Raw genomic sequence first — 18,127 nt, forward strand, 5'->3', positions numbered from 1 at the left:
TGCATAGTTTGACAAGATTATGAAAAGCCATAATTCAGTTCTCCAGTGTATAAGGAGCATACAAACTGTTCGTTGCTCCAATTATTGACGTTGAACGGTAGTTGCAGATCTGACTGTTGATCCATTAGTTGCCAACCTAAATACGACCTGTTTGTTGCAACATTAATTCTCGTTAGATCGAACCTCACCTGCCCTTCGGACGTGAAAATTAGGCCATCCGGGATACCGCATGTAAATTAGTTGTAGATATGTTATCAGTCGCGTGACATACACATGTCCCGTAACTCTTCGAAAATTAGATAGAATGGCATAGTTTTCGACCTCAAGTACTATTTAATTTTATGTCACGATGATGTTTTTTAAAATATATACTTTCTATTTGTTTTTAAAAATTGTTTTGACATATTTTATTTATGATTAAGTTAAAAAGGCATCTTCTGAACTGACAAAGCATTATCTTTATAAATTAGTAAAATATTCTTATAATTTTTTAAAAGTAATTCTACACCCACATAGATACACTCTCTATACTACTACTTTAAGTTGCTTAAAAGTCGAACTGTAAGTCGAACCAAGCATCTTTCTAACTTTACGAACTGACTTTATTAACTTTAAATTAACATACCTAATAGCGTAATTTTAAAACAGCAGTATTGCTAACATTTAATATAACATGGAGGCTTGCATCGATTCTATTTTATATATTTCTGTTTATTTAATGAATTTATATTATTACGCGATTTTTCGTATTTTCCGCTGTATTGAATGTGGCGCGTACATGAAAACTGAAATATCTAAAGCTCTGACCATAAGTTATTTACGCTAAATTTATTATTGTTACACTATCAAACTCCCTACAATTTAAAATTTATTGAAGTACTCGTGACCGATGGCTTTCCGATAACATTTGACATTTGCATGCTCAGTTGTTTTAATAAACTGTAATTGGAATCCTGCAATAATCTCGTGCTGTCCTATGGCATGATGTACTTTCTATCGAAACATTTACTCGTAATTAGATAAAAGATGAGCCACGCTTTTAAAGCGTGACGATGCTGAAAGGCGCGTCGGATTAATCGATTTTGCGAGGATAAAATTCAGGTTATTTACAAAAGATATATCTCCGTATTACGTTCAAACCCTGTATGTTCATGGTCGCAATTAATTGATCGTATGTTTTATATAAATAATGTAATTGTCGACAGTCAAGCCAATCCCGAATTATTCTTTATGTTGATTTTTAATATATGCATATGGGTTGTGCCGTACACTAAAAGCGTATTTAAAATCATATAAAGAGCTTCATATTAAAGTACTTATTAGCCTCTCATATTTAAAAATATTTTTGATACGTCCAGGAGTAAAGAGTACGATAACCATATGTACATATTCTGCAGAAGACAATCTACACATAACGAGACTAGACGTATTTAACATCCTGAAGTGATATACAACTGGGAATTCTCTTCCTACGGATTAATACCGAATGTTGTTGCCACTTGGCTGCGTTAAATATTTGGGATGTGCAATTTGCTCGCTTAAACAATTTGTTCGTTTTTAATTCGTGATCCCGCGAGTTGTGCTGCTGTGTATCGGGTTTTCAATTCCATGCAAAAATAATCGGGATAATTCATGTTGTTGCATAAGGATCAGTAATATGAGCCATCGGTACATGCGATAATTTTAACCAGCACGTGCACCGATTATTTCATATTTTTCTTCGCCCACTCGCAACAATCCACGTACCTTAATTTCCTCTTATTAATAATTTCGAGTGTTATGCATCGGCAACGTGTGCGTTGCACGTTGGTGGCGGCGGTCAACGCGCCGGGTAATCGTCGCACGAAGTGTCGATGATGAAAAGCGGAAGCAGGCCGTAATTGAATTACAATGAGATTCAATTTATTAGGGTTATCAGTTATTGATTGGCCCTTGAATCATATTCGTCGCGCGAGGTCCCGCAAAAAGCTCGTCGTAAATCGCGAACGCGACACACCGGCGCATTTAAACGAACCCCCGGGAACGTCCGCGCTCGCTGTGTTCGTTTGGAAATTCTTGATAAAATAAATGTGACAGAGATAAAGTAGGAATGAAAAAAATGCACTTTAACCTGCCGTGATATGGAATGCATGAACGTGGAATATAACGGAACACGTTGTGCGTTACGTTTGCATGAGAATAAAACGAAAGCGGCGGTATCTCCGAAACGCACGTTAACGCGACCAAATATGACGCGGGCAGCATGACATAACTAGCGAGTATTTTATTTATCTCGCGTAACATGCTTTTATGTCGTGAAAGGTAATTTTAGTAATTTATCTTAATTTTAACTTTATTTGGGAACTTTTTTATTTCTCAAATTTTTGTTTAAGGCTATAACAATGAGCAATCGTAACATTTTTGTGCATATTTTAATTAATGTACACGAGGGGAAGCCAGAAAGTAAGTTTTTCTATTTAATTATCACGGATTTACTGCATGCGGCGAGGTGGTCGCAAAGTAAAAAATTACACGAACCTTGCTTTCTGACTTCTTGTAAAGTAGTTCAGTTATATTTTTGTACTCGCAATACGGAAAATAAGTAAGGAATCCAGTTATTGGTTGTCCTAAAAATTCCCTGACGCTACCTCATTTTTCTAGAGAATACGCAAAATTATTTATGATGTTGATGTGAACGGTTGTAATACGGATTACGATCAATATTCCCGAATTCGTTTCTTAATATATATGTATTTTCTTAATTAAATTACATCTGTGCCAAATACGTCGCTAGTACAAGTGAAGTTGGTAAAAACGCGTTAATTTACTCAGGCTGTTAGCTATAAGACGCTACCACTTACGCGGATTAGCGGTGCCAGTTTACTACTTGAGCTTGGCAAGGTTTCTAGATCACTAATGTCTGGTCATGAGGAACAGCAGAATTCGCGAACGGTCAAGAGTTATACATATTATAACATTTTTTGCTCATCGCACAGCTTCGCGTGGTAATCTCGTAAAATTGCGTGTAATGAATTAAGAGAGTATCGCGTTGAAAGTTTCACGTAAGATTCACTCACAAGATTGATGTTCTCTTCATTGCGGACAATGAAAATCATTGTACATCGGAAGTTCTTTCTCTGATTTTTAACAATTATAATTTGTAAAGCCTTTTTCTCTTCGGCGGAAAACCGTTTGCGGACTTAATTGCTCCTCCCTTTTTTTTTATTGTTACGAGATACACTCGTTGAAATCCGCGATTTCAATGTATGGCCATAATGGTATCCATTGTATTGTGTCGCCCTTGAGTTATTTACACTCAGGTTTGCAGTCTTCATTTGGTGGACTCACAACCTTGGCGGGGAGTATATGATAAATCGAGGCCACACGTTGGAAACGGTAACGCGGAGAGAGGCCCAGTGTGACAGAATGATATATCGCGAACGGTAATGCGCTCGCGTGAGCTCGCGGTAATTACGAACGACGTCCGATTAAACTTATAATCGTACGTAATTAAAACTCTTAATTGCTTCAATAAGTATCCGTCCAGTTCCGGGGCGAGTGAGAGAGAGTGAGACGGATTTCCTTTTCCTCATGCCGTCGTCTTTCTTTCGGTGTAAACACCAAGATAGCGAGCTAGCTCGCATCCATCTTTCCTTATTACTTCTTCTTTGAAAGTGAGACGAGGACGCACAGGGCGCGATCGATGCGGCGCCGCGTCGTTAATCTTCGGACGGGTGCAATTCGAAATTCTCTCTCGCACGCGTATGGTCAGGTATCAATGCGCGTGAATATATATTTTCTTGCGTCGATGCTGTAGCTATCGATGTTGAATAGCTTCCGCCGGCGTTGACATCGAGATTGCATAAACCCGTGTACTAAACCGCTGAACCAGGAATGATCGGCATGCACGATCTAGATACAGCGTTGGCATTGAAAAGTTTTGATCGCAAACTGGAAACGAGGATCTTCAGAACACAATATTATCTTATTATTTTGTACGTAAATAATTCAACGTAAGATTTGACATCGAAACTTTGGAACAAATAGATTTTTGGGACAGATTTTATTTTTATTTACATCACTGTTCTTTTTACTTTAATAATGTTGTGTAAGTTGGATATATTTTTTAAAAGTTTCTGCAAACATAATTTATCTAACAGAGCTTGAAACGATTGATTTGGTGTTACTAGACTGGAAAAGTAAATAGTAACTTCGTGCATAGTAACGAGTTATTTGAATATTTGTCGACGGAGACAGATTTAGAGGAAAATTAGTTAAAATTTTTACGATTGTTTTTTATTTTTAATTTCTTTTAACTTTTTATTGCAAATTTTGATGCGACAGTACCACATAAATCACAGAATTAAATTGAAAATTGTTCGCTTTATTAGATATTTAATGCGTATTTGATTGCATATATGTTCGACTGTGTACCTCAGAGATAGGTAACACGATGAGAGACAGGTGAATTATTCAGGTGAAATTGTTAATTAAAATTTGCCTTGACTTTTTATGCAGCTGTCAGTTTTGCATGATATTATAAGCTTATAATGATTATTTTATTAATGAAACTTTATTTCTCTGAACATATTTAATGTGAAAAGTTCTTTCAGTTTAATATATAAAATAGTTGAGCCGAGGAGTTCGTAAAAATACATCACTCAGAGTTACTTCGAGAAAAACAAAGCTTTATAATAAATATTCTTTTCAGTATTTCTGAAAGTTTTCACGCGAAAGATAATGAATTTGCCGTGCATATTTTACTTTCTTTAGTTCTGCAGTTATTTACGTGTATTTTACAAATGGTTGAGTCAATTTTTTAGCGAAGAAATTTTATTTATTCAAATAATGTGTATATTTTCTTTATCTTTTTATATTAAAGAAAATTGGTAGTTATTTAGTATCTTATTTTAAAATTAAGTTTAATCTATTTATTATCTATTCTGAGACGTACAAGAAGGAATAGTCGAATGTTATTTGTAATGAATAAATATATAAATAATTCGTAAAGACCAAGTTAAGATATTTTAGAAAGTAAAAAGTTCTTGAGATTATTAAATGCGGGTTAAAAAGTTTTTCGTGTTTTTGTGTTGAAGTTGAGGGTGAAAATGTTTAAAATAAGTATCGACTGAAAGGTTTCAAAGAATGCATACTATCACACTTCGTCTTCTATAGAAGGCAGCTTCCCAATATTTTGCGTCATGCTGGGATAACTCCGTATGTGCATCCGCTAACCCAATTTGTTGCATTACTTTGATAGAGGGATCATTCGCCGGAAAATACGAGCTGGGAAATGTTGGACGCGTGTTATAAGGATCAACGGCTTGTATTTGCAACGGGAATGATTCCGACGTTAGGTATTCGTTTATGGAAATTTTTGATGTATGGGTCTGCTAACCACACAAGGTACCATATTAACATTTTATGATGTGTACTATAGGGGATATAGGTAGGCAGGTGTACCAAAAGGAAAGAAATGTTGTTCTTGTATAAAAGCACATAAAATCATGCTGACGCAGTAACGTTCTGTGAATAAGCAAGAGAGCGATATAACTTTTCCACTGAATAGAAAATATTTAGAGGCGTGCAATGACGAGACAGTATTCGCGAAAAATCTTACGAAAGCCTGTATTACGAAGTTGTCATGAACATTAGTAAGAGCTACTTAATATAATTTACGAGTGTTACGCTCAACTTTGGAGACACCGACTTTGATAAAGCGAACTGGTGGTCTTTTAAAATTCAGTTGCTTTAGTCTGCTCTATACAATATCACGGAATAATGTGTAAGTTGATTTAAAGTTATGAATTTCTTAATTCCATGCATTCATGCCTTTATTAGTTCTTTTCCGATTCTTTCATGGCCTCAAAGCAGTCTGGACAATATCCCAAATCTGAGATAATTATGCATTACTGTTGAAAGGATCGTATAGTACAGAATAGAAAGTGAATAAAGCGCGCTAGGTCAGACCGTGACCCAAGAACGTTCAGTAGTAAAACCATGTCCGGAGTTTGACCGCGTTTAGTTGCTTACGAAGTAGTAAATCAACTTGTTTCAGTAATTATATTGACGAATAGTCATCGTATTAATTGAATAATTAATAAATAAAATAGGCTAATATTATTTTATTAATTTTTTAGCATTTATTTTTTCATTTTAATAAAAATGCTATTATCGGAATATTCTTAATGTATACTGTTATAATACCTATTGAAATTATCTACCGAAAAATACCATTGTAATATAAAGAGAATTTAAAGCAACATTATGATATTAGATAAAAAAATGTTCTTATTTTTGTTAGTAAAATGTTCGTGCATTTTAATGCAATTTTAAAAAAGGATTTAATTCTACATGAGATATTATTTTGTGTTTAATTATTACTTATGGTAAATAATTACTTATATTACTCGTAATATTATACGATATAAATATATTTTATCGTGTTACATTAAAAAAGTAGTTGCATTTTCAATACCTCTCTATAAAGATGACTCCGATCTTTACCGTGCAAAGGCTTAAAGTGAATCCTAGATAAGAGGATTGAGAATTATCGAGTAGGATACGCGCTATTCAATATATTGCATGATTCTATGCTTGCATAGGCATGAGCCGATGTATATTACTTGTCCGTTTTATTAGGGAAACGCATTCGTGTCTTTGTTTATGGTAAAGTATCATCCACGTAATAAAAAAAGGTCACATGTGTTTCCTTGGGAAAGATAAAGAAGTTTACAGCGAAACGGTTGGAACAAACGCGTAAAATTGTGATGCTCACGTCCAAGTTCGAATATTAACATTACGATAAATGAAATAATACGAATAATATATGTAGATTTCATCTGTATCTAAATAGTGATGATCAAGGAATCGATCGCGCGGTCGTGAGGAATATTAATGACATTTGTAATTCATCAGCTTGCGTCATTATCATTGAATTTACGTTAGCATGAATTAATTTAAAGCGATTATTTTATAAAAGTATAATACAAAAGTACGTTTTGTTTTGAAGTAAAACATATGAATGTACAATTTATTTATGCATCTGCAAAGGATTTAAATATATTATTTATGTTTAACATGAATTGTTTAACGTGAATAGTTACACGTACATTATTCTTTTACAATATATTAATTGATTAGTAAAATAATAATTTGTTAATACGATTACTGAATAATTACGGCTTTACACGTGCAGTTGACTCACTTCGCAATCGTGGTCTGACTCAAACAAGGTTTTACTACTGCTCTTCGGCCGCGGTTTGACCTAGAGCGCCTTTATTCACTTTCTATTGTCTGTATTGTATTGTAACGAGATTATTTGAACGAAAATAATTACCTCAGGTCTCAACTACAAACTAATAAAACCGAATGAACAAAAAAAATACTACTTAAAAAATATCGAGAAATATATAAAATGATTTAACAATTTGATTTTTTTGCGAATTTTTTTCTTTTTCTTTTAAAAATTATGCGTGTGCACGTCAACGTCAAATTTTGCTTTTCTCATAGGGAACATAAATTTTATAAGCAGTAAGGCTAAGCTTTAGCAAGTATCTTCATTCGGCAAATTACACAAAGGTCTCGTAAATAGGACAAGGACGTTTAAAGTAAGTGACCATACATACTTGAACGCAATTAGTAACAGGATCTTTTAGAAAATAGCGTATCATCAGGATAGATTAGGGCTCGTCCTGAGGGACAGAATTAGTTCACAAAATATTAATTGCGCAAGATATTCATAATTACCAACACCAATATCTCGATGCAAATACGAGTACATTATAAATGATCGATCTGCTCGATTGAGTAGAGTATAGTAAAGTTTCATAGATTCTCTTAGAAATTAATAGAGTGCGACTGATGCGTCTATCTGTATATTTGCTTTGTAGATTTATATATATTTAATGCGATTCATTGAAATGCCATAACTATTGATGCTGTGCGCTGTCAGTAAATGTCGCAATTTCTGTTCAATGTGTCGCATGCGAATATGGCTTATCGAATCTTTTCAATTATTCATGTTGCGAACTGCAGTTAATAAATGGTCACAAATATTCTCATGTAACATTTCTCATTAGCGCAGCATTTTATCTAAATGGCGTTAGATATTTTAATTATACATGCAAAATTATACATTCAAAAATCAAAATTTTTATTTCTACTTTGCTATGTAAATTGCTACTACTATTTACTGCAAACGAATAATTGAACTAATTTTATAACCCAACATAATTATGGCGTATAAATATTTTAGATTTTGATTTATCGATGATATCGACAATCATGCATGAAATGCGGAAGATCTCGCGACACTACGGTCTTTTTGTATACACATGTCGAGCGATATAGGTCAGCCTTGGAATGTAGGTTAGCGTGTCATGTTTTTGCTGGAGAACGTGAACGTGACCATGTGGAAATCGTTGTTAAGTCTGTTCATAAAATTTCCGTAAACTTTGAATTCGGTGTCTCAATAGGCTAGAAGCTATTAAAATCAGCTAATAAGGAATGTTCATTAAGGAATATTTGCAGCATTTTTAAAGTAATTTGGAAAAATTACGTTAATTATAGAAAATAATAATCTTTCGAACAATGCAAAAACTTAAGTTTTGTCAAATGTGATTATATTGAAGGTAGGGTATGGTATGCCTGGAGAATTAGCATCGTTGCTAAATGGCAACAGAATACATTTAAGGGTTACACTGCTGATGTAGAGCGATGAATTATTCAGGATGCATGATGTAATGGCGAATGCCTGTTTAGCTTGCAGCTAGAAACTCGACTTGCATCATTTCGACTTAAAAAGTGATGACTTGAATAGCTTTATTATATTATCCAACCAGAATAACGGATAAAATATGATAAGCACAGAGATTGTTTTTAAGTAAGTTTATCAGTCTGCTTATAACAAAAAATTTTTTTAATTTAACATTTTTAGTATTTAATTTTTCAGTATTTATACACAAAAATTTACGGTTTCTATTGCAGCTGTGGTATACTGAATTATGAAGAATTTAAATATTAAATCTTCGAGTATTCCATAGATATAAACGGTATATAATTTGACAATTCAGATATCGTATTGTGCGCGTCAATAAAAATTTTTTGATTGTACGTAGTTGAATTATATAGATTCAACGTTTTTTTTTTTTTTTTTTTTACAAACATAGCTATTCAATCATCGTAGAATTTTAACAAGAGACACTTTGATTTATATCGAGTGCGCAGAGTAAAAGCTTCGCTACGTATTAATTACGTTGGAAAGAAAGATTGTTCGATTTGACTAAAATTTATATCGTCCAATATCAATTAAAATGAGAACACTATCGTTTTGTCAATGTCATTCTGTAAGAGAATCCGATATTCTCTTTTTTTTATGTTTTCAAATTTCAAGAAGGATCATTATGATAAAATTTCGTATTATATTGTTTTTAATGACAGTCTTCTTGATCAATTTGGAAATTTCGATTTTGTTTTTAATGGAAAATTATTATTTTTGCATTCGCGCGTAAAACTTAGTGATAAAGAAATACAAATTGGAAATGTGTCATAAATAATGATTCTCTTCAACATACGCCACGTAAAAGCCAACTCTAAATTGACCAATGAATTCGCTTAAAAAAATAATACGAAGTGGGATACTCTGCCCATTTGTTGCTCAGTATATATCAGTACGCACTCGCACATTTCTCCCTTGTGCAAAATATTTATAAGTACAGTTTATACTGACTCCGGGGAATATCATTCAATCGGGGGAGTGAGAGAAAAAAAGAGACCCAACTTCTATATATATCATTTAGACTGAGGCCATGCATCCTGAATTTAAAGTAAACTTTATATTAAATTATTGCTTCTTTGTAAATTATTTATATTCTTCGTTATTTAGTACAATTACTGCTGCTCATAATTTTAAATTTTAGATCGCTTTTAAATCTTAATAAGCGTTTTACTTAAATAAATTTGCTTTGTACCAACGTCGCTCAATGAGGCTCGTTAATAATTTAAGTTGAGAGCAAAGGAAGAGAGGGGAGGGGGGCACGATTACCTTGCGTTGTGACGTGAGCTTACGCGTAATTAATAGCTCTAAGAGAGCATTCGTCTAACTCTTGAACGACGGGAATTGGGGATGGTGTGTACGGGAATGAGAACGTAACGTCAGGAAAGCCACCTACTCGTGGAAGGATCGATCGGCCGTTTTTCATTCACGCGCCTTCGGCGTATGGGACGTATACTGGTCCCCGATATTCGGTCTCCAATCATGCACATCTTTCCTTTCCTATCCGAACCGACGCGACGCGACGCCTCGAGCTTTCGATACCTTTCCTGACCTACTTTAGCTGGCTTTCCTGAATAACGAAGAAATTGGCATTTAAATGAGACAGAAGAAGTCAAGGCGGAATCAATCATTTCTGAATATTTGAAGGTAGTAATGAATGAATACGGAGGAGAAACGAGAACAGGATGTTTACACGCGAAAGAAAGGTATACGAATAGAATCGTGTGTAAAAGCAACAGGGGATGAGTTTGAGTGAGAAAAAGAGGATAAACGGCAAATTCGGTGATTGTTTGTGGCAAGGATGGAAATTGGAGAGATGATATGAGAGAGGTAGGAAGAGGACGAAAAGCGAGAGTAGAAGATTACGCGGGAGAGAGGGGAGGAGCGGCACCTCGTGAAAAGGAGAAGAAAGGGTACTGCGGCTGAATTTGAGGAAGAAAATCGGCGAGAAGGGACGAGAGGAAGGAGAGTTGAACCGTAGGCGGTGGGCGAACATTGCGGTCCAGAGGGATGAAGGAGAGCCGCGTTGCCGCTGAGGGGTTGGTGATGCTGGCGGATGAGACATGCCGGGGTATGGAAGGGTGTACGTGTGGGAGGGATGACTAGGTGGCGGGGGGTGAGGGTGGTTGTCGAGGATAGTGGGTCGGTCGGCTGGTTTGCGTGGAGGGACTGCGCGGCAGTCGAGGCTGCGAGGTTCAGTGTTGGGGAGCGCGGCATCGCGATGCGTCGGTTTTCCGTCGCTGCCGCACTCGCGCACGGCTTTCTCCATCGTTCGAACTTTTTTCTAGTTTGCGAGGAAACTGTTGGATAGCCTATATTTCACTTTCGTTTCGCGTCCCTCGATTTTCGTTTACTTCCGTTTCACAACCGCGCTCTGTCTCTCGGCCTCGTTCTTCGCTCGCGTCTCTCCCGTTCGACAGTCACCCCCTCGCGTGCTCTCACGCGCCGCGATTCTGTTTGTGTACCTCTCTCTTTCGCGTCTGTACGTCGCCGCGGTTCGCGGTTCATTTCTTTTGTGCTCTTTCTCGTTCTCGTTCGCCGCGCTCGATCTGGAGCGCGCTCTTCGAGGTGACGCGTCGTGACGCGTCAGCGACAGCGCGCGTCAGGCTTCGCGAGTGACAGTGCGTGACGGCGCGGCGGCGGATAAAAGCAGATCATGGCACCGGACAGGGCCATGCGGCTGCGAGATCCGTGAGTACGAGCGCGCTAACGGCGGCTCGCAACGGCGATGGATCATCCATACGCGGTCGGTTGGGTACCTCAAGGTCACGGTGGCGGTGGCGGCGGCGGAGGCGGCGGCGGCGGCGGCGGCGGCGGTGGCGGAGTGTTCGGCGGAGGCAGCGGCGCGGCGACGATGCCGCGATGCTGGGAGAGGCCGTGCAGATCGACCGATCCCTCGCCGATGCGTCCGTTCGAGCACGGTATGCGTTCGACCGAGGCGATGAGATCGATGGAGTCGATGAGATCAATCGATTCCATCATACGTCAGCCGCCATCTGATCCGATGCGCGCCTCCGTCGAACATCACCAGTCCATACGACCGATGGAGGGAATGAGCAGGTCGATGGAGCAGATCCGCACGGAGCAGCCGCGATCGGTCGTAGATCATCCCGCCGCTCCGTCCTCGATGTCACCGGGAAGCATAGGGAGCGGCATGGATCGTGGCCGCATGATACGCGCCATAGAGCATCCCTGCCGGCTAAAAGATCACGCCAGTTACATTCACGATCATCACTTCGGAAGGCCTCACGAACACGGCTGCCGATCGACCGAGCACGTACCGCGGCTGCTGGAGCACCGACAGCACGAGGCGCAGCATCCGGGCAGACCGCCGATCGAGCATCCAGCCGTACGACCGCCTATGAACTATTCCTGCAGGTCCCTCGATCACGCTCCCGGGCGACCTATGCCGATGGACTGCGTGATTTTTGGCCCGCACACCCATCCGCCGCCCAGACTGCCCGCGGAAAGTCCGTTTCGCATCAACTGTCCCGTGCACAGTCCCTTCCGATTCAGATTCCCAAACGGCGCCGGCACCGAGTATCATTCGCATTCACAGGTAAAGCGCACTCGTATATCCGCAACATGTCGGCTATTGTCCGAGTGAGATGAGGATGATACTATTGTTCGTTTCTTCTCACCACGCTAGAGGATTGCGCGATTTATTCCGCATATTTAAATGGACCGATAGACATAGATGTTATAATCCGCAGGATCTCCACGTGCGGCTTCATATATTCAATGAATAAGAACGGTAGTTTTAATAGCAATGATTGAAGAATACGTTTGAAAGTAGGATTTCTCCAAAAAAATTTCCACAACTGTCTAACTGTTGCCTGTAAATTAATTAATGTATGGTATAAATTAATCTGTATCGGACATTTACTGAATTTTTCATTAACTGTACACTAATTGCTCATGTGCGATATATTATACGAGAAATAATGATTTTAATTGTTATAATGACCATTTTGAAACTTAAAAATAAAACTGAGAAAATATTGAAAATTTAATCTTCAACAAAATAACAGTATTTTCATTCTAATTGATATCAAACGATAAAATTCCAAATTGAACAGTTTTTTTCTTACCATTAATACACAATTAGATTTGATTAGATTTAAATTATTCTGAAACAGGTAATAATGAGTAATTAATTTTGAGATTTTTCGTATTTCTTAAATTATTTTAGTGAGAATTTAAAGAGTTAGTTTAAATCATTGGAAATTTAATTTTGTAAATGAATTTAAGTCTATATTTAACAAATATATATAAATTAAATAGTTATAGGATTTTTTTCGTACATTTTCTGTCGTAACTGCATTTAATCGTGACATGTTCGCCTATAAAACCATCTTGTCATAAAGTTTCAGGCAAATCTACTTACTGTTCATTGTCAACCTAAGTCCACAGAGTGTTTTAGTAAACATTAGTCCTTCCATACTAAAGCTTACTGCAAGGATTTAGGTTCGCTTAATACGAAAAGCGGATATTCTAATTCCTTGAATAACCTAAGCCGTATAACTTTCCGGAATCAAGTAGTTCACCTTTGTAGTAACATAATTCCAAAGCGAAAGATTTTCTTCATATTAAGCGCGCGCTAAACGTACGTGTTCTCGAATTTTGCGAGATTTTCACGATTAACTCGACCGACCGTTGAATTTTTCTTTCCGTATGATAACGAGAGAACGCGAGAAAATCGAGCTCTACATTTTATTCTGATACCGTAATATACTGGGGATGGCTATCGTGTGTGAACCTAATTCCATTATACACGACAACCGGAAATTTTCTCCCGCGCATTATCGCGCTAGATTTCTCACTGAAATTTTAACGCGAGAGAGCGTACTACAAGTTTATTCTGTGGCGCATTTGTTCCGTAAGAAAAATGCATCGCGCTCGTTTGGACCGCGTACAAAGTGCGATCCGCAGTCGTATCTGAATTGTGCTCGGAATGTGTCGCACGTGCACGCAAAAATAGTGGAAAACGCACGCAGCTACATACATTCGTTTGGCAAGCCAGTACGCTCGATGCGGCAGAATTAATGTCACCGATATTTGCCGCGATGTGCTATATTCCTGAATATTTTTGAAAATTGTGCGAAAATGAAAGAATCTCGTAATAACTGTCACGCATTAAATTCTTTTGGTGTATCTCTCGATGTTTATGAGCTCATTTGAAGAGTCTTAAATAAGAGAGAGAGATGTAAAATACTGATCTCATTGTTCTGGAATACTGCAACAGAAAATGAATAGAAATGTGTTTAACTTCTGTTTTTTTTTCTGTATTATTTTTGCTTAGCTTTATTTCCATTTATTTTTCGTAAACGCAAATAGTACAGGAGCCCGCAAATTTCTTGTATTTTTTTTTGCGAATACCATATATAAATATTCGTTTTATTTTATTTGATAAAAGTCTGATTATATACCGTATAGGAAAATTCACATGACGTAATATTTAGATTTCCATTGTGGTTGGAGCTTTTTATCGGGATTCGGAATGTGACATCGAGGCTTAATGAATGAGTCCGGAAGTCATTAGCTACGGGATAATAGTATAAGATCGATTACATTGTGTGTTACGCGTGCAAGATGGATAATAATAGGTGTAGCTCCATATCTCCGAGCTATTCCTTTGACGAATTTGTAAATGAGATTACTATGTAGCTGTGGTGGTCCGCGCATCTGCAGATCGCAGCTGCGAATACGACCGCAACATGGTTAGTTAGATCGGTCGTAGAATATAGATTCCGAACTACGTTCCATGCCGTTGCAGCGTTAGAAACGGTCCAGAACACGACGTGTAAGCCTCCCTTCATTGGGCATCGGTCCGTGCACAAGCATACATATTTGTACATTTGCGATGAAGTCACACATCGATACGGTTACTGTAAATGTTCTCAATCTTATATGTAATGTTGCAATACATATTGCAATATTATGTATAAAGTTTTTAATATTCATAAGCATCGCGTATGCTGTATGTATATGCATTGTTCTAAAATTGATTCTTGTTCTTTGCAAATGCCCTCTTCTTAACTAGTTTATAAAACGTATAATATTCTTCTGCAATAAAATTGTCAAAGTACTAATAATTCTCAAATTACGAATGATTAAAAATTGAAAGGCTTTTTTCGTGAAAAAAAATACGAATTATTATTTAACAATATTATCTTGAACAAAAAATTATCAAGGATTTTAAGTATATTGAGTGAGCCAATTACTCGTTTATTTTATATATTCTAATAGTCTCACTTATAATGAATAACTACATTATTTATCCAATTATTATATTATATATCCGTTATTGTGTAAAATATTAATTATTTTGCAGAATAGCACTTCTGTTTGTGGCTCTCGCAATTGCGTCAGTGTATTTAATTAAAAAAATAAATCTTTATTACTCGCGGTTTGAGCGATTAAGCGGTAACCCCATTTCTCGATTTTCTGTTGTATTTACCTTCTGCAAAAGCGATATTTACGTTTTACTTTAAAATGTCATTACTGCTACAGATCTTCTAACTCTGTCACTTGAAACGTATATAATTCTGAAATTCCTAATTCTAAATATTTTATTCAGAAACGTAACGCTTTGTCTACGTTTACACTTTATCTTTACGTACGCAAATTGCGGCATAACGTTAGACAAATTCTCTATTACCGTACTTTAACCAAATGAGATACGTCAAGAATTCCCGGCACATAGAATGGCGTGAAAATTTCTCAAGCTCCAACGTGGAGATCGGTGGGAACCGGGAGATTCTTTAGTCTCGCGGATTGTACGAGCGACGGCTACGTCGTCTAACCGTAATCGCGAGAAACCCAATTTATCAAGCCTTCCTCCGACCATCAAGCATGCTCTGCACCGCGTTTCTCACCGTTTTTCTTTATGCCACTCTCCGCGCTTTTCCGAGCCGGGGCCGACGGAGACACCGGCAACTGTCGTCGCTCTGTCTGGGACCTTTACACTGTCGCGTGGTTTACGTGCCTCTCGTACCGAAAAACGACGATCCCAGACATTACTTCGTCCCAACCGGCATGACGGTTATTATCGCTCCGCGTTTCTTTCGTTTAAACCCTTTCCTTTATGATATTGAGCGTGATAGCGAGGAAATTCTCGTGCATCGAATTATTGTCGCAGAAAGCGATTCTCATATTCCGGGATAACATCGGCCACCTATCTCTAAAGCCGCGATCACATCACGCGTGTATCTCCGCAGCAAAACATGTGATAACATTTCACGTTCCGATTTCGCTGATATGGCTACGTGCGATTGTCGCAGTATTTGACGCGACTTATCATTTTATGTGTAGATTAGCGTGTACCGTTACAGTAAACAGTGTCGTTAGAAAAGCAGAGCGCGTTGCATAAAACAGTTTTTAATTCTCCAGTATACCGACATTCTCTCTCTCTCTCTCTCTCTCTGTCTATTCAAATGCGCCCGTTATGTTTTAACAGCGTTTTCAAATCCGATTTACTTGCGCATTTAGGATAAAGCTCGGCTCATACTGCAAATGGTTTATGTTTCTCGTATTTTCAGTTATGACACGGTGCGTGGTTCACGTTATGACACAGGGACATCTTTTTCATTTGCCATAATTATTACCACAAAGTGGTGAATTGAGTGGGGTAGAGATTTCGAGATATACGAAAAATTTTTTTCAAACGATGAGTCGTATTTCATAACGAATCGTTGTCGCGAAAAGAGTTGGCTCGTGGCAAACTGTGGAAACCAGATTTCGGTGATGGGAAGAAAAGAGAGATATGAAGAATAAAAAAGAGTATAGGGGTCGCTAAAGCGATCCATCAGGGGACTGTTGCTTGATTTACGAGCACGGTACACCTCGTAGCAATTCATTTCATTTATCTTATTCGTAGTATGTTTTCTTTATGACTGACTGTTCCACACTTTTAGCATGTATAATTCTTCCAAAAAAAAAAAAAAAAGAGAAATAACCAAACATTGATATATTATTTGGATGAAACATTATTTCGTAACTAATTCAACAAAAATTTTTTGTTATAAATATCTAAATAATGGACAGGATTTATTAATGAACGAAAAACATAGCATTTCTGTGAAATATCCACGTTTCGGTGAATATAATTTATTCTTGCGATCCATTGGCTATCTTTTTTTTTGGATGTACATTTGATGGATGGCCTACTTTCGTCTGTGACCGTTTGCTACTTTGGACACGCTTTGTGTCATAAAGAAACCTTCGAACGTACTGTATGCTGAAACGTCCTCGCATTACGCTCCGAATACATCCGGGATCAATTTAAATATGCATTCTCCAGTATGCTCCGTTCCGCGCTCGTGAAAGTTCGCCAGAATTCGCGGGTGCGAAGATGACGATCCGGGCAAAGCGTGAAACGAAAATCTCTCCCGCGGATTTACCTGCGAATTTTCGGTCTTTGCGCTCATGGCTGGAAGTATCAACTTTCAGGCATTACTCGCCGATGCCTCGATAATGCTCCCGCCGCGTTTCCGGAACTTTTCTCGCCGCGCCCATACGATAAGAAAGCGCGAGCTACTACGTCCGTATATTCAATTCTGCGCCAAAAACTTTTCACGCGTCGAAATTCTGAACGCCTCGAAGACTCGGGCCGTATGGCGCACCGACTTCCGGAGAACAGAGTTTGTGTTTAGAAATTTTATTTGATGTATGTGGCAAATCCATATTTCTCGCGATTACCGATAAACAATTTTTATACGTATTATATTTCTGTACGTGACTTTACGGTTCTGTACGGGATACGATAATGAAAAATAAGAGATGCAAACTAAAATGAAATTGGATGTTTTCGTACCTAAAAATTTAGCGTGATTATTTATGAAATATTTTAAGATTATTTAAGATGTATTTTCCATGTTACTCAATATAACATTGTATTTTATTCAAATTCACGTATAAAGTGTCTGTAGTATATGCAGTATGTTTATCTTACGTTTTCTCTCATACATTTCAGTATTCTCGTACGTACCTATGGGACAACGAGGTGCTTATTTGTTCGGATATAAGTAAATGTCGCGAAAATATTATTTTCTGGTGTATAAAGCAAAGCTTTCTTCTAGCGACAGTAATGCGTTTAAGAGAAACTTGATATTTTTTACTGTCTACTTGATATTGTTTATAATTTTAAGATTTATACATATATACGGGAAATATATCTCTTTCTTGTTCTCTGTCAGATTTAATATAATTTATTAATATTTTTATTATATATGTATCTGAATATAACTTTGAAGGTATACTATACGAATCAACATAATACACACACACACACACACACACACACACACACACACACACACACACACACACACACACACACACACACACACATACACACAGTTAATGATAGTA

At 37.4% G+C, this 18,127-nt stretch overlaps 1 protein-coding gene across 4 annotated transcripts in view; it reads left to right on the plus strand.

The window, feature by feature from the left end:
- Window positions 1–18,127, plus strand: part of LOC105448349 (peripheral plasma membrane protein CASK-like) — a 95,444-nt gene that overhangs the window by 58,913 nt on the left and 18,404 nt on the right. The window lies entirely within an intron of this gene.

Source organism: Wasmannia auropunctata, unplaced genomic scaffold (genome assembly GCF_000956235.1).
Source record: "Wasmannia auropunctata unplaced genomic scaffold, wasmannia.A_1.0 LD336088.1, whole genome shotgun sequence".
NCBI classification, from domain to species: Eukaryota; Metazoa; Arthropoda; class Insecta; order Hymenoptera; family Formicidae; genus Wasmannia; species Wasmannia auropunctata.